At 30.2% G+C, this 25,594-nt stretch overlaps 1 long non-coding RNA gene across 9 annotated transcripts in view; it reads left to right on the forward strand.

Annotated features, from left to right (window-relative positions):
* The first annotated feature begins 6,511 nt into the window (after nucleotides 1-6,511).
* The window catches only part of LOC145291247 (uncharacterized), a 65,957-nt gene continuing 46,874 nt past the window's right edge, over nucleotides 6,512-25,594 (forward strand). The window contains exons 1-3 of one of the 9 annotated variants that reach the window (XR_013869364.1): nucleotides 6,512-7,933; nucleotides 14,788-14,895; nucleotides 15,481-15,569. This is a non-coding gene — a long non-coding RNA (uncharacterized LOC145291247). The other 8 variants (XR_013869361.1, XR_013869359.1, XR_013869360.1 and 5 more) reach the window with 8 other exon arrangements.

Raw genomic sequence — 25,594 nt, forward strand, 5'->3', positions numbered from 1 at the left:
ACATGGGTGAGAATATTGCTAAAAAATATGAATCGTGCTTTAATAATCTGATAGTAAAAGTTATAACTTTATCGTAAGTAAAAAAACATATGCATAAAATAAATTATAATGTTTTAAAATGTCTCTTCTATAAACCGGCAAAACTTTTGTGCCAACTTCTTATATCCATCATTACTCATGTAATTACTTTACAAGCAACATATGTCTTCAAACCTCACCGAGCAGGCTTAATGTTTATGCATCGTTATATTACATACACATGTCTAATACTGTTTCCCCAGTCAACAGAAATAAGTAAGCTTTTGTAAGTTTAGTCCTTAAAAGTAGGTTTTTGCAGGAATTGGTAAATAGTTACAATAAAAAAAAAAAAAAAGATATTTGTTTATATTTTAATTTTATTTTCATTTCTTTTTACATAGGAGTCACCACTTATCAAGGCTCAGTGGCTACTCGAGGATAAGGGTTAAAGAGTGTACAGCAGTTAATAGGACAAAATCATACTAATCGTTAGTAGTGTAAATTTGGTAAATTGGATTATTTAAGGGGAACAGCTCATCAAGAACTTGTTTACATTAGACTTGAAGATGACCATATTGTAGTCAGCTGGGAAGCAGGCATATTAGTTATCAATAATCTTCTCTTTAAAAATGCTTAGCTTCTTCTTGAGGTTCAAACTCTATTACAGGAGACTAAACCAGACCTATCATTCCTAAGCGAAACTGGCATTGGACCGACTACTACCCTAGATGAATTCGTAATTAAAGGATGCCCTAACTTAATCTCTAAATCCGACCCCCAAGATTGGCATGGAGTATGTGCCTACATTTAAGATAACTTTCCATGTGGTAGGGGCATCTCTAGAGAAGATTCTAATTTACCCTATATGTGCTTCCGGGTTGCACTGGCTCACACTACCGCGTTTATATTTGCACTCTATCGTCCCCACAACAGTGGAGTTACTATCTTTAAAAGCATATCTGACAAAATTGATCACATCCTGTCTGTGTACCTCTCAGCAAAAATTCACATCTGTGAAGACTTCAAGGTTCACAATATGGAATAGTTAACCGACTCAAACAAGATCGATGACAAGGGGAGGTTCTGTCACAATTTCTCCATTGCTTATGACCTCACTCAGATTGTTTCTGAACCCACCTGTGTCCCTGGCAATGACAGCCAGTTTGCAAGTCTCCTAGACCTCTTTCTCACAACTTGCCCTGAGCTATGTTTATCATTTGTTCTGTCCCCACTGGGATCTTCCAACCACTCTGTTGTATCAGTTAAGATAAAAACGAAATGTAATAAGTCCTCAGATGTACCTCTCCATCGTACAGTATATTGATAGACTGGGATAGCTTCTGTACATTTATATCAGATCTACCTCTGTGTTCCATATTTAAAAAGGATGTGTCCTCTATAGTATCAGACCTGATGGAATGGTTAATTGTCGGTATAGATTGTTTCATACCCTTGAAAAAGTTCCAGCAAAAACCTAACAGTCAGCCATAGTTCTCTCCAGAATGTGCTGCTGCCATTGCACACAGAAATCACTTTTTCCGTTGCTTCTAATGTAATAGATGTACTGAGACTAAAGCTGCTTTCAGGACCGCCAACAACCACAGTAAAAAAAGTCATAAGGAATGCGAGTAAGTTGTTGGACTGAGCATACAACTGGCCCTGATGGCATTTCAATTATAGTGCTCAAAAAACTTCAACCAGAACTAGCTCCCATACTTACAAAGTTATTTAAGCATTGTCTTAAGGAGAAATGCTTCCCAACACCTTGGAAAATCTCATCAGTATGCCCTGTATTTAAGAATTCAAGTGATCGCTTGTCTCCCTCTCAGTACAGACCAATATTCTCCTGTGCGTCAGGAGTAAGTTACTGGAATCTGTGTTAAATAGAGAAGTTGCCAGCCATCTCAGCAAAAATAACTAAAGGTATATATACTAGTGGAATAATGGATATTCCCTGTTTCAACGTAATTAGTATCAGCACTATATTTAGTCTAATCGTAATTGTTGTTGTTCCAGGTTATACAACGTAACATTTAGTCCATATGCCATGACTTTCTCTTAGTGATCGTCAGGAGCTCATTAATCTTCACCTTTCTGCTTTATCCAATTGAGAAATCGGCCGCTGATTGAAATGTGATGAGAAAACGGTATGAAAGACTGTGCAAAAGCACCAAAACACTGGCAGTGTTCGTGATGCTCCTAAATCTGATCGTACAAGAGTTATTTCTAACAGGGAAGACAATGCTATCAAGATCCACAGCCTAAGAAATAGATTTTAAATGGCTCCCCAAATCCAACCACGGTGCAATCTTATCAAAAACTGCTCTCTTTCTACTGTCAAGAACAGATTAAAAGAATTTAATTTGCGAGGATATGTTGCAAGACGCAAGCCAATGATTTCTGTAAAGAACAGAAAGCATTGTCTGGACTTCGTCAGATGCAATGAAAATCATGACTCTTCATATTGGTCAAAAGTGCTTTTTAGCGGCGAAAGCAAGTTCAATAGGCTAGGCAGTGATGGTAGACAGTATGTCCGTCGGAGAAAAGATGAAGAATTTAATCCTAGGTGCTCAGTTTCAATGCTGCAAGGTGGTGGAGGTTTAGTTTTGGTGTGGGGCATTATTAGTACCAATGGTCCAGAGCCTATAGTTCGCTTGCAAGGTTGAATTAATTTGACCAAGTACATTAATATGTTGACTGAGCATTTTCTACCCTACTTTGGTCGGAATTTGGATGATAATCCCATCTTCGTGCAGGATAATGCTCCCCTTCACACAACTGACAATGTCAAGAGGTTCCTGGAAGAGCATGATATTCAGTGTTTCGATTGGCCTGCACAATCTCCAGACTCCAATCCTATCAAAAACGTATGGCATTACATCAAACAACAGCTACACAATGATAAAAGTTCAAAATTGAAAGAAGTTGGAACAAAAATTAAAGAAAAGTGTTATGTTCTTTCCCCGGAGTATTGCTGCAGTCTAATTCAAGGAATTTCCAAAAGATTGCAGGCTGTCAAATTGCAGAAGAGCTATGCTACTAAATATTAATTAGTTCATTGTATTCCTGTTGTATTTGTTTTGCATTGATGTCCTAAAGTTACATTTAAATAACAATTTTCCATTGTGTGGACTTTCTTTTTGCCTCCTCAATTTGAAGTTATTTTTTTAAATTGACGTGAACACTAGAATATTTTAATTAAAAGTCAAATATGAACAGGTAAAATTATAGAAGAATAAAAGGCCAATCAAATGAGGTATAGGTTGTTTAAACAGTTACATTAAATTTAGCTTAAATTTGCAGTTTTTGTAAAAATTACAAGTGTGGATTTTCTTTTTGCCAGCACTATATATATATATATATATATATATATATATATATATATATACAGTTTTTTATATTTTGGTGAGAGTATCTAGTGTAAAGTAAAATTAAGAGTGAATGTCCATATGGAACGAGAAAAATAATGTTGACGACAGTATTTTTACATGAAGTTAGAGTAAGCAGTAAAATTAAAAACTTCTGTTAAAAGATTAGAATGAAGGTTGTGCGTTAGGGTGTGAAGTCATGAGCAGGAAGTCTGAAATGAGATGTGGCAAACAAAAAACAAAAAAATGTTAATCGTATAGTTTTGTCATTATTAAAAGACATAATGTCTGACCTTGCTTCAAAGAGAGGAATGTTAAGAAAATCTTGGTAAAGAAGAGTTTTAATGGATACATTTTTTGGGGGATAAATTTTTATTGTTTTACATTTATAAAATATTAACAAATTGGTTCTTATCCAAAATTCAACCCAATTAAAAAACCAAAATTACAGAAAAATGTTTATGAAATATGTATGGAACAAAAATGACATATTTAAAAAAATCACGCTTTGCTTTGTCATAAAATTTTATTTTACTTAGTTAAAAATGCTACTTGATCAATTTATGTGATTTTTGGAATATGACATTTTTTGTTTGTAACGGTTACGTACATAGTAAGGATTTCTTCTGTCTTTTTTTTTTTTTTTTAATTAGGTCGAATTCTGCACTAGGACTAACAAATCAATAAGAATTGGGACACAAAAAAACATTAATACTGCACAAAAATATTTTATTTTGAATTCATACAGCCACTACTGGTTAGACAAGAGTTATTACTGCTCTAATCAATTTGATATAACTATATCATCACATGGTCAATTGGTTAGGACTCTGCTACAGGAGTCTGTGAGGGGCTGATGTAAGATCAGACGGTTCCAGGAATTCTTCAACAGCACTGGAATAGGTGAGTTTTTCCAAAGGGATTTGTTGAAAAAAAAAAGGATCCAACAGGAAATAGCAAAACTTTCTCAAGCTGTTTAGAATTGCCATTGTCCATCTTGGTCTGTGTCAATGCTGTGCTGTCCACATATCACACTATGGTGACCATAGCATGTCCATCAATAATAGCACTACACGTGTTACAGCTTGATTGTAGCCTGCATTGGAGGAGGGTCAAATATTAGTGACCAATTATTACCCTTTTTTTCGTTCATTTTTTTCATAGTTTAAGATAAAAAACAAACCATATTAAAGCGGGGTGTATTAATAAGTGAAATTGTTTTACACACTTCCTTTTTTTTTTTTTTTTTTTTTTTTAAACATTTCCAAAACAGCGAACAAATTGTGTTTGGGATGGGATTTAATTGCGTCTTTTTTTTTTCTTTTCTTTTTAGAAGTTGAGTTTTTTGTTTTTTTTTTTGTTTTTAAATTTATTATTACTATTCGTGTGTCTAAAACAATACATTAAACTTTTCTTTCTTTCTTTTTTTTTTTTTTTTTTTTTGTAAATACTTATCAAAAATTTTTCTGTGCTTAATTATTAAAAATTTGGTGCAAGAGAAGTCTGAAATTCGAGCCTCGGTTTCAGATTCAGAAAATTTAGGTCACGTGGTACTCCGTCTCAACGGTGTCATCTAAGCCACCTGTCTGATCCGAGCCGGCTTTTAGCACCCCACCCCTTCACGCATAGATATTTTCCCTTGGCATTACCCCCCCCCCCCTTAAAAAAAAAAAAAAAAATTCTGACTTTTGGCGATTCTAAGACTCAATGGAAAGAACATTATTGCGCTATCTTTTACCCCTCCCCCCAAAAAAAAAGAAAATAGTTCTGAGAATTTTGGAGCACTTAGACAACAAATTCAAAAAAATGGTAAACTATATAACAAATAAATGCTGCCAAAGGCAACGTAAGTTATTCTTCTTCCCTACCTGGATGTTTTTAGGGTGCTTTGCTTAAGTGTCTGCTATTTTTTATTTTTTAAATAGTATTTTCAAGTTAAATTCAATTTGTACGATGTATTTGTTAATTAAATTTTAAGGTGAAAATTCCACCATGCTGTTCATTATGTTCATTTCTCCCGCCCGAGGCACCGTCGACGGAGTATCACGTGACCTAACTTTTTCCGAACTTGAAAAACGAGGCTCGAATTTTAGATCACCAAATTTTTTAGATTAGGTCCACCTCCACATTTTTTTTTTTTTTTTTTAAATGAAAACTTTTATAGGTTTTCGACTATTCTGAATACGAAAATCGGGGTTTATATTACTGTACACATAGATTTGTAAAGTTGTCAAAAAACAAATATAACAAATAAATGTTATCAAAGGCAAGATAAGTTAATTTTCAACCTAACTGGATAATTTTTTTTGTGTTTTTATTTAATGTAAAATGCTTATTCAGCTCGAAAAACATCCAGTGTTTATGCGTTGGAAAATTCAAAATGGCACCGAACTCTCTGCTAAACACGCTAAGTTTGGGAAAATGAGTTAAAAATAAAAAAAAAACTATACCACATACTGTTAAAAACCTACCGAATATATGTCAGATGTCACGATAACATACTGCGCTAGTTTCTAATATTTTTTTATTTTTAACTCCTTTTCCCAAACGTACCGAGTTCGGCGCTCGGTAAACACTATGTTTGTCGAACTGAATAAACATGTTACATTAAATAAAAACACTAAAAACTTATCCAGTTGGGTAGAAAAGTAACTTATCTTGCCTTTGATAACATTTATTTGTTATATATTTGTTTTTTTACAACATTTTCGAATCTGTGTACAGTAAAACAAACCCGGCGGCCATCTTTTTTAGCGCGTGCAGTGTCAGTCATAGATGAGTAGATCTGTTTATGGCGCGCGCACGCGCGTATAAAAGATGTCCGTCAAAGAATACAATGCATAATGCAACCTTTCATATCTCGATAACTACTGATTTCTGCAAAATTTCAATGCGATTTTCGTATTCAGCATAGTCGAAAACCTATAAAAGGTGTCATTTAAAAGAAAATTGTGGAGGTGGACCTAATCTGAAAACCACAAAGTCTCCCAACCTCACTACGTTTAGAGCGGCTTTCGAGGATGGGAGTGTTTATTACGAAAGCCGTTCTTAACATGGGAAAGTTGGGGGTGTTTATACTACGCTGGGTTAGGTCGTAAAAAATACCACTAAATAATAATAAAATACACAGAAAAAAATTCTTTGTAAAATGTTTCAGAGACAAAATAAAAATACTTTTTATTTTTTTTTATTTAAAATTTTTTTTTTTTTTTTAACCGTAAAACATTTAAAAACAGCAAATTGGGAGGAGGGTTTTATCAATTTGATTTTCATCATTTAAAAAAATCAAGATGAAAAAAAGTTTTTAATTCTGGTTTTACTCAGTGCAAACTGAGCTTTTTTTTTTTTTTTTTAAATTTTATTTTTCAAAAAATCTTTTTAAGCGAATTTTGGCAGGATATAAGGTACTTATACAGTTTAATGACGACATTAAAAAATGGAAATATTGAAAAAAAAATTTTTTGTACGTACCTGTTATAGACTGAAGTTCTTCGAAAAAAAAATTTCACTTCATTTGATCAAGTAGTTTTTTTTTTACAGCGAAAAACAATTATTTATCACGGCTACGTCAAGGTGGCCATTTTGGAAATGTTATTGCAGCGCCCAGGAATTCCCCAAGGGCAGGTAGCTTTCCCCAAGGGCCGGTAACTGCCCTACGTAGCAGAATACCTCCATTTTAGGCCAATCTAGCCCTTTTTTTTTCCACCAGAATGAGAATTTTTTTTTTTTTTTTTTTTTTGAAGACAGATGCCATTTTTGGAGTGTTTTTTTTTTTTTTTTTTAATTTGTAACAGAAGAAAATAAAAAATAAAATATTAGAAAAATTAGAAATATGCAACCGAAATTTTCGAATTAAAAAAAAAAAAACTTAGGGTTTGTATTACTGTATATGGATATGTTTTTAGTGTTTTTATTCAATGTAACATGTTTATTCAGCTCGAAAAGCATACAGTGTTTACCGATGTATTGGAAAATTCAAAATGGCGCCAGAGTCTCTCTTTAACACAGTAACTTCAGGAAAGACGTTATAAATAATAAACTAGACAAAGTACTGTTAGAAATTCGCTCAATATATATTACCGTGACATAAGTTGACATATATTCGGTGTTTTTTAAATAGTATTTTGTGTAGTTTATTATTTATAACACCTTTTCCCAAACTTACCATGTTAAAGAGAGTGTCGGGCACCATTTTGAATTTTCCAATACATCGGTAAACACTACTGCGCATGTTTCGAAAATAATCGCGTAAAAAATTCTTCAGTTCTTTGCATTCTTCAATTTCTTGGCATATTCAATAGTATTCTGCTTTAAAAATAAAAAAAAAACGGAAAAAAATTGCAGATGTGATGTGCGCATCTCATTCTGGCGAAAAAAAAAAGGCTAGATTGCGAAATCTGGCCTAAAATAGAGGTATTCTGCTAGGTACATTTCCCAAATGGACACGTTGACGTCGTCGTGATAAATAATTGTTTTTCGCTGTAAAAAAAAAACTACTTGATCAAATGAAGTGAAATTTTTTTTCGAAGAACTTCAGTCTATAACAGGTACGTACAAAAAAAAAATTTTTCATGTCGTCATTAAACTGTATAAGTACCGGATATAATCTTACACGAGACCACATTCAGCAGTAGCCATGACAGCCGAGTATCTCCAGCCATTAACTTGGTTATATTTTTCATTGTTGTAGTTTCCATAATTTTAATGACTTAATTTTGTCATTTCTGTATCTTTTGAGAGTCGAAATTTATTATTTAGCTATGGATTTGTTGTTTGCGTTTAATTTCCTTAAAAAATAGAATGTACGAATAATATTTTCATTAAGAATAAAGTGTATAACTCAGTGTTGTTACCAGAAAAAAAGATTTGGCACGCCTGCATAACACGGACGGCGCCATTTTGGGGTGGGGGCGTTTCACTAAACTGTCGACAGTCTCTCCATTAAAATTGATTATTTAAAAATTAAAACTAATATAGTGTTTGACCCTTCAACAGGTGCCATAAAAAATAAATATAACTATATTTTGTTACAGTGACAATTTTACTTTAATTTAAAAAAATGTTTCGAAAAAAAAATGCAGTGTTGTTGCTTTAATTCGAAAAATGTTTCATTTAAATTATTAAATTGTTCGGGAGAAAAAATAAATACAATTTTACTTAAATTCAAAAATTGTTTCGGGAAAATAATCCAATGTTGCTTTAATTCAAAAAATGTTTTAAAATTATATTTTCGGTACTCATGCACTTATTGATCCGTGCTGAAATAATAGCGTTATTATTCAAAAAAGCCATTCTTAACATGGGGAGGGTAGGGTGTTTTGTACCTATTCTGTACTTTAACCTTGCAATTGAATAAAAAAAGCATAAAACTTTAATTAAACTTGGAAATACGATTTAAAAAATAACGCGGATCAGTAAGTGCACTAGCACCATATTTTCTTAGGCAGACTTTTCAATAAATGTTTTAACAATTATATATTGATACATTTTTATATAATTTTTTTTATTCATAAATATTTTTCCGTGTTACTAGATCAAGAAGAAATTTGGGGTTTGTATTACTGTACACAGATTCGAAAAAGTTGTCAAAAAACAAATATATAACAAATAAATGTTATCAAATGTAAGATAAGTTACTTTTCTTCTAAACTGGATATATTTTTCGTGTTTTTATTCAATGTAACATGTTTATTCAGTTCCAAAAACATACAGTGTTTACCGATGTATTGGAAAATTCAAAATGGCGCCCGACTGTCTTTAACACGGTAAGTTTGGGAAAAGGTGTTATAAATAATAAACTAGACAAAATACTATTAAAAACCCACCGAATATATGTCAACCTTTGTCACTTGTCACGGTAACACATATTGAGCGAGTTTCTAACAGTATTTTGTCTAGTTTTATATTTATAGCACCTTTTCCCAAACTTACCGTGTTAAAGAGAGAGTCGGCGCCATTTTGAATTTTCCAATGCATTGCATCGGTAAGCACAGTATTTTCTTCGAGCTGAATAAACCTGTTACATTAAATAAAAACACTGAAAAGATATCCAGTTAGGTAGAAAAGTAACTTATCTTGCCTTTGATTTTTATTTGTTATATATTTGTTTTTTTTTAACAACTTTTTAGAATCTATGTGTACAGTAATACAAACCCAAAAAGAAAAAAAAAAAAAAAAAATTATATAAAACTAATTGGTGCGTATTCCGGCAATTATAAATGGAGAATGTACAGAAAAAAATCTTTCTGATGTACGTACTCGTTATTCCAAAAAATTACGTAAATTAATCAAGTAGGCTTTGTTTAAATTTAAAAAAAAAAAATCTAAATTTACGATTTTTAGCGATTTTGCTACTAAACTATTGAAGTCTTTTTTATTTATTTGCTTCCCCACTGAGCAAATTAGGCACAAGGCCGTTTTTTAACGTGGTGAGGAAAAACCAGCTCTCCCAAGGAGGCACTCTGGCAGGGTCCAAAATTAGCAATTGTATGATACGAAGGGTTTCCCCAACCGGCGCATGTCAACGATCATCAAATCTAAGGGAGATAATCAGCATAAACATAGTAAAAATAAGCATATTTTACAAGATATAATTTGGGACGCTGAAATAATCAGTAGAACAATAAAAGAATGTTAAAATGAAAAAAAAAAGATTACACGATGACTTGTAGCCGAGTTCCGGAAATTGCTGAAGCAATTTACGAAAAGGAAACAAGTTAGCGAAGTTAATCAACAAACTTAAAAATATAGCCATGTTAAGTAACAAAATAAACTTATTAATTAACGTATTACACAAAACAAAAGTAAACAACCTGCTACAATGAAACTATGTTAATTAATTAACAACAAAAATTAAATAAACTTGTTAATTAACCAAGACGTTGTTGTCCAATTAGTAAAAAAAAAAAAAAATGCTTCCCTTACTTGCAATTTATTAGTCAATAGGAGTTATCTCCCTTAGATTTATCCGCCTCTATAAGCGTCTATGCCTGATTGTAATGTAGACATCGACATTGCGGTTTGAGTTGTTTCCCTTATTTATTTAATTGGCTTTAACGAAAACACTACGACTCGCTTAATCAAAAAATTTGATTTTCTTGAATAATAATAATAATAATACTTGGTACTCCTTGGGCGTTGAGTTCCATGGCGACCAGCAGAAAAATTTAATGGGTAAATGTTTACTTTAACTACAACAAAACACCGACCAATAAAATGTGTTTTTATTTTTAGGTTTTTGAGGTCGCTGACACACGGATCTGGTATTCACCGTTTGCACCCTCTGAACCCTCGCACTATTTTGTGCCAACTCACCGCCATTGTTTATGCTATTCTTACATGATGCGTTAGCGTTCGCGCATGGACGGGCGGGCATAGTAAGGTGAGTTGTGTCACATTGCGGAAGAATTTTTTAGCAGACATTTAAAATAACAAGAAAGTTTTCAAAAACAAAATGTGGTTCATTTTTTTTAATTGATCTAAAAAAATTAAGTTTTCATGAGCGAGCATTTTTATTTTTCGTTTTTTTTTTCTTTTTTTTTTTTTTTTGAAAGTGGTTTTTCAATCATACAACTTGTACAACATTTAACAGGTGCTTCTGCAGTTTATTTTACCATTTTCCCGTAACTAACACGCCGACATACACCGGGCAAAAGGACTGTTTAATTTTTCACAAAAATTCTGTTTACATTGTGGAGGGGCAGGAGGGGATGGGTGGTGTCGTGCGCACAGCAACAGTAAATTATACTGCAGAAGCACTAGCAGTATCAGAATTTTTGTAGGAATTTTTGACACCCCTAACACGAAACTGCGAATACAATATAAAAATCTCGGAATTTCTGTTAAAAGTGGGTTATTTATTTTCTTTATGGATTATACTTCCAAAATAAACTATTACAGTTGTTTAAAAGTAATAGAAATATATATATATATTTTTTTAAACAGTAATGAATTTTCCGAACTCAATATTTTTCAATTTTTAAACTTTAAAAATCTATCAAAATTTTTCTATTGATTCTATTTTTACGATATTTTCAGGGTCAATGTGAAATTTTATGTTCTTTCCAATAAATCGAATATAATATTTTAGACAAACGTTTTTTTTTTTTTTTTAAATTCACGACCCCCCCCCCCATCCCAATTTTTAAGTGTCTATTAAAAAGTAAATAATTAATTTAGTCACCCGAAAGTAAATAATTAATTTACTCACAAATTGAAGAGAAAAGGTCAAAACATAATATATTCAAATTTTAAAAAAAAAAAAACATAGTGTTCTTTTAGAATTTTACCTGTAAAGTTTGAAGTTTAAAACCTTTTTTTTAAACCACGTTATTTGTTTTTTCTTTTTTTTTTTTTTAATGGAACCTTGGTCCTTGCTCCTTTAATTGAAAAAAAAATAGGGCTTGAATTACATTTTTCGAGGAGTTATAAGCTTGGAAAGACGGGGTCGAATAATTCACGCCTCCCATTTTGTAAATGTCTAATAATAATTAATTTAGACCCCGATAAGTACATAATTATTTACTCACAAATTGAAGAGAAAAGGTCAATACATAATATATTCAAATTTAAAACAAAAAAAATATACTGTTTTTTAGAAATTTACCTGTAAAGTCCGAAGTTTAAAACCTTTTTAAAAAAAAACACTTTTTTTTTTTTTAAAAATGAAATCTTGGTCCTTGCTCCTTTAATTGAAAAAAAAAAAAAGGGCTTGAATTGCATTTTTCGAGGAGTTATAAGCTTGGAAAGATGGGGTGGAATTATTCGCTATTTCTGACACTGCTACAGAAGCACCTGTTAAATGTTGTACAAGTTTTATAATTGAAAAAACATCCCTCCACAAAAAATAAAACGAAAAATAAAAATGTTTTTGTAAACCGCTCGTGAAAACTTAATTTTTTTTAAAATCAATTAAAAAAGCATCAAAAACTACGTAACACAGAAAAATGAAACACATTTTGTTTTTGAAAACTTTGTTATTTTAAATGTCTGCTAAAAAATTCTTCCACAATGTGACAAGTCACCTTACTAAGCGCGTCCACGCGCGAACGCATCATGTAAGAATAGCATAAACAATGGCGGTGAGTTGGCACAGGGGTTAATACCATGCAAACGGTAAATTTGCAACGGGTTTGAATATCAGATTCGTTATAGTGACCCCGAAAACTTATAAAAAACAAATTTTATTGGTTGGTGTTCTGTTGTAGTTAAAGTAAATATTTACCTATCAAATTTTTCTGCTGGTCGCCATGGAACTCAACGCCCAAAGAGTACCTAATACTTTATCAAATTATGATTTTTGCTTCGTTCTATAACGAGTACCTATACAGAGTTTTCTGTATTTTCTTTACTTTTAACTGCCGCCATAAGTGTACTTCTGAGTAAACCCCAACTAATTTAATCAAAAGAGGAAAAAAGAAAAAAAAATGAATGTATTATTGCAAAGATTATTAATCAAACTTCTTTTAGATTATTTAGTGAATTTAATTTTGTATTGTTTTTGGACGCTAAATTGATATTAACTTTCTAAAATATAAAATTAAATGGTTCTCATCATGGTCACCTGAAGCATTTTAAAATTTGATGTGATTTCAAGATCACTAAAAATGGGATTATTTTATTTTCATTTTTTAAAATAAGTTTACACAGGTTTTTAGTGAATTTTTAAATTCTTTTAAATTATTCTTAAATAATTTCCCGAATCTTCAAAGGTATATAAATTTTGAAATTTCAATTTCAATAATAAACTATTGGATTATTAAATTATTATTATTATTATTATTAAAAAAGGCATTAAACATTATTTTAAAAAACAAAAACAAACTGTTTCCTTTTTTATTTATTTATTTTTCTTTCAGTGAGATTTCTTTTGCTCAAATTTAAAGCTAAATTTTCCTTTTGAATCTTCAAATTTGAAGAAATATTTGGCACTACAAACGTAAAAAAAAAAATTTTGAATTTCAAGTGAAACAAATTATATCTACGTCATTACCAGGTCTCAAATTGGAATATATCCAAAAATTACGAAAAACTATAAGATAGAAAAATAATTATTAATGAACAAAAAAAAAAAAAAGAGAAAGGAAGCGAAATCACTGTATTACTAAAAAGAGATAAATTGACAGGGGAGATGAGTTCTGTTTTTTAGATCACATGATAAGTGTAATTCAAAATGTCAGACAAAATTTTATCTCCTACAAACTTTATCGAAAACAGGTTTTCATTGATAATTATTAATAACTTTTTTCAGTTGAAATTTAATGGGTTTTCGTTTTTATTATGTAGAAACATCAAATATTTCAGTTTTAGATAATTAATGTGCGACTTATAGAACGTATAGTTTTTTTTTATTGTCTTTTTTTTGTTGAAAAAATGCAGCGTCCACACGACATCATCTCAGTACTTAAATATGTGATTTATTTTTATATTTAAAAAAAACTTACTAAATTTGGTATTATTATTGCAGAATTTTTTAAATTGGATTATTTTATAATAAAAAAAAAAAATGAATTTATTGTATTCTCATCAAGTTGCAGTTCTAATGTGTTACTGAGTTCTTTAAGAATAAGGATTATAGTTAGCTATATTTTTTTCCCCCTCTCGAAGTGCTACCGGACCAGTGATAAGACAAATCGATTCTTCCGCTTTTATTATGTATTGGATACGTATTTGTTATTTGGATTTCAATAATTTTATTTTATAATTTCATAAACATATTTCTTATAAAATTTCAAATAAAATCAAGTTTTTTTAATTTTGTAAGTAAAAGTACAATTAAAGATTGTTATTTTTATCTGTATTTTTTGTTAATTTTTATTGCATATTTTTTTCAGTAATGTCCTTTTCTTATGTATGTATTTTATTTCGATAAATCCCTTCACAATAGAAATGCTGAATTACAATAAAAGTGAAGGAACTGATTTATCTTGTCATCGCTTCTGGTAGTGCGCTGCAGAAAATTAGGAAGTACGTTAGCTGACAATAACCAGAATAAGTTCCTTTGTTCTAATAAAAGTGTGAACCTTCCAATTCTGCAATTTCATTTGGTCAATTTCTCAAATTACATTTTAATCTCTTTAGACTATTTTCATTATCAAAATAATTTCTCTTCATATTATCGTGAAAGCGGGTTGGGGATAACGGAATTAAGCCAGAATCAAGAATGTCATTGTGTTTTGTTCTACTTGGTGTTGTCCCAGAGCAATAACTCTAAGATTACAGTATTATGTTTAAAAAGGATAATTCCAGTAAAGGAATTACATTATTATTATTATTTTTTTTTATGAACACATAAAAACAAGAGAGGAATCTGTTAGGCAGAGGATAAAGAAAGAGTTAGACAGAAAAGGAGAAAGATTATTTATTTTCTATTTATTTATTTATTTATTTTTTTTTTTTTCAGGGTTTTGGACAATGCCGGGTAGCCATCAAAATTTTTAATTTCATTGACCAGTATACCTCTGTAAACGAAAGTTGCATATGTAAGATCTTGATGCAAGATTTTGGAAAAGTATGTTCCTTTCATTCACTTTCAATAATTTTTATGGGTTTGAATGTCTCCACTCAGTATCAAGAGACAATAGATACCCCCTGCAATAGCGCAGCAAGGGTTGTACAATCTTCAATCACACCTTCTGAATCAGCATTGCTTGAGTTCAGTGGCAAGGAGAAGTGCTAGACAACTGAAAGCAATGCTAAGATAAGCAAAGAGCACATACAGCACCTGGAATTCCCAAATAATCATCCATTTTAGTACGAACTAAGCTTAACATTGCTTGACTTCGGTGATCTCACGAGAATCAGTGTGTCAACGTGGATTATGCTATTCATGGGTCTACAGTTTCTAATATAATCATCCATATAAAAAATTGGAGCTATTTCCACTCTTATGCACATATATACTCTGCCACTACTTACATTGTGAAATCTTCTTCAGAGGATACTATTCTTTTCTAATGCCATTTTTTTCTTTCACTCTTGATATTGTCTGTAAGCTGTTCCATATTTACTGCCTCAATTTTAAATATTCTTTTCTGTATTTGTTTGAGGTGTTTTCACTGACTATTCCTAATATTTTTTTTCCTTTGCATTCTAGATTGATGAAATAACATATGGTTATAGTGTCACAACGGAAAAGGATTCAAAGCAAGTAATGCTATGCTTGTATATGATGTTAGGAGAATGGTAAGTAAAACTGTTACATTACAATAGAGCAAACCAGAAGAGTACCTAACTCCGTCAGCAGCAAAGGGTGTTCGATCAGATTTAGTTCCTATTATTAAACTTTATCGGGAATATAATTTCCAGTGAGAGTTTCAGTTTCCCAAATTAATTTATTCATTAAATTGGTAGGTGAAAGTACAGAATAGTTAACAAAGTACCCTCTTTATGTTAAGGATGGTTTTCTGAATAATAACGTTATCTCAGCATAGTCTGTAAACTGCAGAAGATTATTTAGAAAGCCGTTCTTAATATAGGGAAAGTCTTCGTTAATTATTCTGTACGTTCACCTAATGATTTAATCGATAAATTAATAAACAAAGGAAAGTACACAAACTTGGCGAACCAAAAGAGGTAGTCATTAATATGAAGAACTAAATTTGATCGAACACTGTTTACTGTTGACTTTGAGTCCAGTACTTTTTTGGTTTGCTGCTCAAACAATAACAAACCTGTTTGTAGATCTTGATTGGGCAAATAGAAGAAAGCATACTATCTTATGTCTTGTTCGTCTCATTCTAGACTGCTTTTATGTTGTTAATAATCTACTTGGATGCGTGATCATTTGGGAATATAAAATGCAGTCCAAATAGCGTTGCAAGCCGTGGATAGGTACCAATCTGCAAGTAGAACAGACATAATATGGTTCTTGATCATTATCGGAGAAAACTTAGAATTAGATGGTTGTCTCTACTTAGCAACATGTGGACAGTAGGATAACATTGTGATGATTATTAATGATCATGGTAATTGAGTAGAATTTGATTATTTAAGAGCTGCTCAACAATTTGTTTATATTAGACTTGAAAACGACCATGTTGTAAGCAGCTAGGAAACAGTCCTGCAGAACCATGTTACACTGACCAGCATTTCTGGGAAAGAAACCTTGCTTGCTTATGAAAGTTTCATTCAGTTGTAGATAGAAAGAGAAACTATTGACAGTGGTTGTAGCTAGACAAGTTTATTTATTTTTTTTTTTGTGTGAATGTTTTACGAGGGGTAGGAGTGATTGAAACTCAATCGAGAACCTGCCATGAAAATAATGATAGAATAGAAAGATTTATAACGTCTCTTCTGTGAGAAAAAAATAGTAAGGAGAGCAAAAAGGCATGGCTCAGTAGATTTTGAAGTCAGTTTTGTATTCTGTCGAAGCAGGAAAGGCTGCTCTAAAAATAGTTAATCTTTCTATGTTAGAAAGTGTTTACTTAAATGCAAGATTTTTACACATTTTATTAAGCAAGTAATTTTATGTTTCTTTTTTATATAAAAGCAGTTAAGCATAAAATCTTTTCTGCTAAACCCGTTTTGAATCATTCTTAGATTAAAAAAAAAAAATGCTAAAGCAGAAAATGTGAGAGGGGGTAGCAATGTTTTTTTTTGTTTTTTTTTTTAAATGTGCTTTCTGGTAAGTACCCCTTTCTGCTTCCACAATAATGTCTTATTTAGAGGACAGAAATAAAAAAAAAATATAAACTCATTATTTACCAACATTTGCAGAATATTTAGTAATTAAACTTTTAAAATCTTAATTTCTATATAGCTAGTAGGATCCTTGTATTACTAATAGGGGGGGGGCTTTATTTTATCAATATAGTAGATATAATAATGTTTGTCTTATTTGTATCTTGAGTTATTCTGACAACGTTTCAGATGATGTAATCTGTTAATCCAACCTTCTTCAGGTGTATTTTGTTGAACCCAGGAATCTTACTTATGAACTTGGAAATTTGTAAGGAATTTTAAACAGTGCTCTTTATTTAATCCATGTGGGTAGAGTAGCCCCTGCTCATTTCGGCAGTTATGACCGGGTAGAAATCCTAATTAATTCACAAGGATCTCTGGCATAATAAAGTATTAAGTAAAATTCAGTTCTAAATGACACTCTTTTGGAAGTTAAAGGTTCAATCTTCAGTGCGGGCAATACTCAGAATACAACTGCAGATTACTTAAGACTTCTATCTGGTTATGACTGGTGGAATGAGAGCATCCTACCTCCATGGATTAAATAAAGGCCTATGTTTGACATTCTATGCAAATTCTCAAGTTAGAAAGATTCTTGAGTTTGACAAAATACACCTGAGGGTTGGAGGTTACATTGGCTGAAAAGTTGTGCAAATTGAACTTTAGATGAGACTAATAGTCTGAATAATACAAATTATCAATCTTTTTCCCCAAAAAATTCAGAAATATATAAATTTTTGTTACTTAAAGTGTTCATATTAGAATAATTCACTAATAGGAAAATTCAACTAAGCAATAAAAGAATGTTATTTTCATTTATTTTGTGTTTCTTGAGAATGAATAAACCTGTCAAAATTTAAAAAAATTTCTTTTGAAAGCATAATATAATTAATAGGTTAGAGTAGATGGCTTAAAGCATTGTTTAACATGTATATAAGAAATTAAAATTTATAGAAGGCAAACAATGCAAAGGTGTGATTGATATATTCAAATTGACACAACTTAAGACATGTTTTTACTTGCATCAGGCGTTTATGATGCTATATTTTGGGATGAACTCCCTTCATCAGGTGTGTTTGACTTTTCAATGCACATAGTGGGTTTTATTGTAGATGGAGCAGGTTTGGAGAAAGTAAGAACTTTCTACATGTAAAATATTGTATAAAAAACATGTATATGTATATAATAACTACGTATTAGATACGTTTGAAGCCAAAACAACACATTATTACGAAATAAACAGATATTTATTTTGTTTAAAATTTATAAATATATTTCGAAGATATACTTCATCATCAGTATGTCTTTTTTTTTTTCTTTTTTTTTTTTGCCATGCTGTTGTTGGTGCATAGAATCAGTAGAAGTCTGTTTGTTGTTTTTACGGTAATCTTTTCAACGTTTCCGACATTTGAAAAGATTACTGTAAAAACAACAAACGGACTTCTACTGATTCTATGCACCAACAACAGCATGGCAAAAAAAAGAAAAAAAAAAGACATACTGATGATGAAGCATGTCTTCAAAATCTATATAATTAGAAAACTCAAATGACCTTGTAACAGGTGTTGTGATCCAACATCAGGTTTACAACTTGCGGTTGCGCATGCGTACATAAACCATAACAGCATAAACAAATAAACACAAATCACTGGACTGGTTTCGTTTGAACAAACGGACGTCCTTAGAAAAGAATATTGAATAAAAAACTTCAAGATATGGGAAGCAAATGCAAATCGACCTGATTCATATATACGATATATATTATACTAAATAATGCGACAATAAAACGTAATGTTTTACTGTGTACGTTTTCAGTGTTCCAATTTTTTTTTTTTTTTTGCGTTTAAATTATCCAAATAAACAAGTTTTAATACTTTCTGCTTTTTTTTTTGTTACATCGTTCATTTCTGTATTACATTTAAGTTATTTTAACGCAATTTTCTTACAAATAAATCTACTTTAACCCGTTGACAACCATAAGAGAATTTTACAACGGTGATTAACCCACCGCATTCCTCTTTTTTTAATTTATTCTCCATTTTTTAATACACCTTTCTTAAAAACATTCATACATTTTCTTCTACGCTACCAACATAAATAAATAACCTTGAAAATAATTTTTAATTTGCGTTACAAATAAATAATCAACGCGACAATAAAATGTATTGTTTTACTGTGTATGTTTTTAGCATCCCAATTGTTTTTGTTTTTTTTCACGTTTAAATTAGGATATATCAAAATTAGAATTTAAGTATTACGGTATCTGTTCAGTGCACATTTACCTATAAGTATGGCAAACCACGTATAATTCAATGGCTGTAAGTTGTTTTTTTTTTTTTTTTTAAATAAACAATTATAAACAGAACGACTCATAGGAATCTATGTATATCCTTTTTTCGTTTTGATATACTTTCATAGAAATGTTTCTGTTATGTCAAAAAAAAACATTTTCTTTACGTCACAAGTGTCACGCTCATACATTAATTTCATAGCTAATATAACATACTGACCCAATGGGTCGTCTAGTATATTTATAAATTTCAAACAAAATAAATGTCTGTTTATTTTGTAATAATGCATTGTCTTGGCTTCAAACATATATAATACATATTTTATTTTATTCAAACTCAACCAGCGCTTCTATTCAAGGAACACAAACTCTAACATGTATATGTATATATGTATTGTTATATATATATATATATATATATATATATTGGATCAATAAAAGTGAAATTGTATAGCTGGTTTCACTGTTATATTTTAAGCTGCGGCAGTTTATCTGTCACACCTTTGCATTGTTCTGTGTTCTATAGACCTGAATTTCTTATATAAGATAATTAGAATTTTTTGACAAAATCGTTTGCTTGTAAAATGGAAATAAAATTAACTTTATTTGAAGCAGTCACGGGTGAGTGCTACTTTGGCTTGATCTGTATGTCTCAGTATTTTAGAGTTTAAGTTTCAGGTTCTCTAACCACATTCTTTCAAAACCAATTAAGTGTTTTCTTTGCTCCTGTGCCATGCTGATTGCAATATGAAGTGTAGATCGAAGTAGCTTCGTAAGTCATAGATTACAATATAAATGTAGTTATCATATCGAAGCAGATTCATAACAAGCCAAAGCAGCAGCATCTTGTGTTATAATGAAAATTGAGTTCTGAGCAAATAATTTCTGAATCAGTTTCCTCCATTTACTGGCATGCTGAAATGGATCTATGTAGTGCTAAAATTAAGGAAGAGAAATTGGTCAGCTCATTTGCAGAGCAGAGAAAAGCTGTCTTAGAAGCATTGTTAATCATTCACAGCTAAGAATCATTTTTGATGATCATGCATATTAACTTACTTGAGGCATTGCTTGTAGTCTACGTCATAACATGTCATAGAAAAATAAACAGTGTTAGTAAGCTGGTGATGCCCGCCCAATTATGTTCTCAAATGTTTTGTTTCATTTCAGTATTGTATTTAGGAATATTTTTATTTATATTTAAACTGATATTTTTTTTCTTTCTTTTTATTGGAGGAGGGGGTGGGGGCAAATTGGTTCATTTACTTTTATGGATTTTTCCCATTTTCTTTTTTTTTTTTTCTCAAATGTTTTAGACACATTTTCACAGAAATATTGAATAAATATTGGAAAAAAAAATGTATATAAACCTTTATTTGGGGAGAAAAAAGGTTACAAATATTATTTTTTATATTTAAAAGCAATATTTTTTATTAAAAATTTATGCAAAAATGAAGCAAATCATGAAATGTAATTAGTTGAGGTTGGAAACTTAACTAGCACTGTCTATTTTCTATGATGCGTCAGGTTGTAGACAACAGGCAATGGTTTGGATAAGTTAATATGAGTGATCACCTCTTTTTATTTTTATTTTTTTCTGTATCAAAATTGCTTGTACTCCACAATTTGGTTTTATGATAATGCTGAAAAATAGTTTTTTGGGGGTAAATTCCTGGAAATAATTAAAACTAACAGAAAAACTCCAATAAAAAAAAAAAAGAAAGAAAAAGAACAAATTGTAAAATAAAATTGACCAACTGTAAAAAAAACTCAGCACCAAAAACAACAAATTTAACAACATTAAATAATCCAAAGTGAGTAAAACTCATTACGGGTTAGGATTTTCATCCTTCCCCTTCCTTTTTTTTTTTTTTTCTTTTTTTCTTTTTCTCAATATATTTGGCAAAAAATATGCACAACTGTTTTAGATATCAAAATTACAAGTCTGCAGTGTTTATGGATGAAATTCTCCATGTGTGCCTGTTGAAAAAATATTCACAAATTTTGACCATACTTTGAGGAAAATTTAAAAAGAAAAAAAATGACAAAACTGTTTGCTATTACTTGCTGGTAAAGAACTTTTTTTTTTTCCAATTTTTTTATTTTTATATCTACAATTTGTTCATTTTTTTTGTGGGGTGGGGGGAGTTTTGAATTTTTTTTTTCAATATATAATATATATATATCTTGCTGCAGGAATGATGAGCAAAGGAAATTGATTCGTGAATAAGTCATAAAAATTTGTTTGCACAATTTCCAGGGAATTATTTGATCAAAACATTTATGCATCAACACTAATCTGCAGTTTTTTGGGGATTTTGTTTTTTTTTAATTTTAAACATTTTTTTTTCTTTTTTTTTCTTTTTTTTTTTTACAAAATTGATTTCGTTTTTAATGAATGTAAACGTTTTGAAAATTTTCTAATTCAATGTTGAGTTTTGTTTCTACAAAGGTAAGAAGCAAGCATTAATATTTGGATGTTTGTAGAAGTCAACATAAGACATTCGTAAAAGAACTATGGAGGTTCAATTGAACAAATTCGTTTTTACCAATAAAGTTTGTCTTTTAAATACGTTAAACTTTGAAATCCAATATTTATTTAATTTTGCTAAGATTATGTTTTTACAAACCACTCTGACTTTAAAAAAAAAAAATGCCTGAGCTGTCCTGTTAATTACTGGTAGGGTCACCTCAGATGATTACAATAAATTTCCCTTCTCAAAAAAAAGATAGTACAGCTTAAGAGAGTGAATTTGTTAGAACTGAACAGATCATGCCTCAGCTGGACTGCAACAAATCCATTGTCTGATTCATTGTAAAGGGCATATCCATAATTCGTATGATCAATGCCTTCTTGGACTCTGCTAGGTTGAGTAAGAACGGAGGGAGATAAAAAAAAAATAATGAAAAAATTCTTTTTCAAACAATTCTTTCATTTGGTAATGATCTCTTAAGGTAATAAACTAAGGGAGATAAAAAAAATTTTAAATTTCAATTTTATTTGGTAATCATTAATCAAAAGGGACCATATCTATCTTATCACCATCATATTGTTTGAAGAGTAGAAACTGGAAGTAAAAAGGGGTAGATAATCTTGAATGTAACCCTTATATTTTTATCATTTTTATTAAATAACTAAAGCTTTTGACTTTGGAATACAATATTTACTTAATTATCCCTGAAAAAAGTGATTGAACATCAGTTATTATCGATCTTATAACCTTTGCTCATCTGCAAAACTTAAACTCCCCTGACCCCAAATACAACTATTATCAGATTCTACAGTATCTACAGATGGACAGTTTTTCATCACTGCAACATAGATGTAACTATACTGTCACAGTTAGACATGGATGAAAGAATTTCAAACACAGGGTGGAATCATGTCAAAAGCGAAAACAAAATGACCCTTCTAAAATTGTTTAACAAAAATTGAACAAAACAACAGTAACAACAAAAAATATGCTGTGCAACAATAATTAAACACTTGAATTGACCAATATCTACAAAAATAATAAATAAATAGCATAGGCAGCCATGACAGTTTCAGTATCCCCTAGAGTTATGGCTGAAATAATAAAAATAATGAAATACATACAAGAAGCTTTCATTTTTAAAAATGCTTCTATTTCTATTTATTTATTTTTTTTAACCTGAACAACACTTGACCAATACTGTAATCAGTTATATCGACCAATATCTACAAAAAAATGACATGGGTAGATATGAGAGTTTCAATATTTCCTTAGAGTTATGACTGTAAAAAAAAAAAATAAATAAATAAAAATAACTTTAAAAAATGCATAAAAGAAGCTTTCATTTAAAAAAATGTTTCCGTTTTCTTATCTTTCACTTCTAATTATTTAATTTTTTGAAAAACTAATCAATACCACAGTCAGATCGAATAATATCTGCAAAAAATAAATCAATAGCATGGGCACCCATGACAGTTTCAATACCCCCCCCCATCCAGAGTTATGGCTGAACAAAATTAAAAAAATAAAATGCATAATAAAATTTCATTTTAAAAATGCTTCTAATTTATCTTTCATTTCTATTAAAAAAAAAAATGAGCAACACAAGATAGTTATAATACAAGTAGAATTTTTAAAAATATTTTTTGAAGAATATTTGATTGAGAAGTATCAACTTTAAAATAATAGAAGTGTAAATAGTAGCTTCACATTCTTATATTTACAGAATGATAAACATAAAAATATTTCGTCATCAATGTTCTGACAGTAAACATAGATATTGTTTAGTTACCAGACTAACAAAAATAGTCTAAAAATAAAACATTTATTTTTTAAATTGTAGTTCACAATCAAAAAGATCAAATTTGTATCCCAATGCTGAAAGTTTTTTTTTTTTTTTCAAGACAAAAATTGATTTTTAACATTTTTTTCTTTCATCTTTTAGTCTTGTCCATGGTATTTTTGGTAATTTAATTATTTTTGATTTGAATAAAAAAATTTTTTTTTCATTTTTAAATGCACCAATAATAAACTATAAACTCTCTCTCCAAAAGAAAAAGGAACCATTTTTAGAATTGCAAGCCACAGCTTATTTCATATCTACATTTGAGTTGTCTTACAAATTTAAACTATTTGTTCTTCAACAGGTTTCAAGAGGAACCAGTTCCAACATTGTAGTTCCATTTCACATAGAGTTCGAGAATGCTCTTCCTTTTTTTTTTTTTTTTTTTTTTTCAAATCTGAATATAAGATTATCTTTTATTAACTGACTTTTAATAATTAACTAGATCTGTGTCAATTTCACAATTGTACCATTCCTCTCTTGTATATTGTTGGCATGCTTAAAATAGGACTTCTCTCAAATCTCCATTAAAATATTTCCAGATATATAAAACATTGACTAAAATAATATTCAAAAGTAATACAGAAATATAGAACATTACCAAGATCCATGGAAATTCCACTGTTGCATCTGTCTGTATATTGCTGTCATGCTTAAAAATAGTTCCATTCTATGGATGTCTGTTTAGGATTAGATATTACACAATATCATCATACCACTATTTTTTTCAAATTGAAACATACTTATCTAACATAGCTTCAAAATATATGTGGCTATGTAAGAGTTTGACATATTTCTGTTCTATAAATGTTCGCCATTGGACATAAGATACATTTTGATTCTAGCTAAAAGGCCAAGAAAATGTAGTTTCGTTTGTGTTTGCAGTTCATCACAACAATATCAGATGAAATTTTAAAAATGGCTTGCATCGCATCTTCAGCAAACTGGTGATCCTGTCTTTTTAAAAAGGGGTAAAAGGTGATAACGTATGTACGGAGATAAAATTTTCTTAGCATATTATTTAGATAATATACCACAGATTTATCTTATCTGCATTCTCATTTCAACAAGAATTTATTGAAATCTGAGTCACCTGTCGAATTTTAAATTTGTAAGTCTTTGCTAATTTAGTTATTCACATTTTTTAATGTGTAATTAAAAAATTTTTTTTTCTATTTTATAAGAAATATTGGTACTCCTGCACTTAAGATTGCCACTGATAATTATTTGTTTCCAATTTTGGAAGAAGAGTTGGGGGCGACAATCAAGAATTTTATTCATTTTCAGCAAAAGTTTGTAGGTAAATCAAAACAAGTACATTAAATTAAAAAAACTAACACAATGGAATTACCGAAACATTGAGTTAAATTAATTTAAACTTATCGTTAACCAATAAAAAGAATTTGTACATTGGAAAATATATACTAAACCGACTGTTAGAGTTTATGTTTAAATAATTTTAATTTTTCAAAGAAAATGATTTTCAAAAAAAAGCATTCATACATTTAAAGAAATCTGTAAGTGTTTCAAGACTAAGTGATATTTTATTTCAAAATAAAAGCAAAATATGCCAAAGTAAATATTAATTAATAATTAGCAAGTTATCCACCTACCTCCTATTACTATAACTTGTTTGGGAGAATGACTTTAATTATAAATATTATAGGAATTTACAATATTGAATAAAATCGATTGATAATATCTGGAAAATCTGCATCAAGTACTGGTAATTTTTTTATTTATGTCTCGACTGTTTGTAATGCTATAGTGCAGCTTTCTACAAGGGGAAAGGGTCTCTATTTTGGTAATCTATCTAAATATATATCTATAAAGTTCTTTTTCTTGCTCTGACATTTTTTTTTTTATATATATATGTTCCATTTTCATTCCAAACAAGGCACAGTGCCACTTTGATGTAGGGGGA

Source organism: Euprymna scolopes, chromosome 12, assembly GCF_053919585.1.
Source record: "Euprymna scolopes isolate OS-2025 chromosome 12, ASM5391958v1, whole genome shotgun sequence".
NCBI lineage: Eukaryota > Metazoa > Mollusca > Cephalopoda > Sepiida > Sepiolidae > Euprymna > Euprymna scolopes.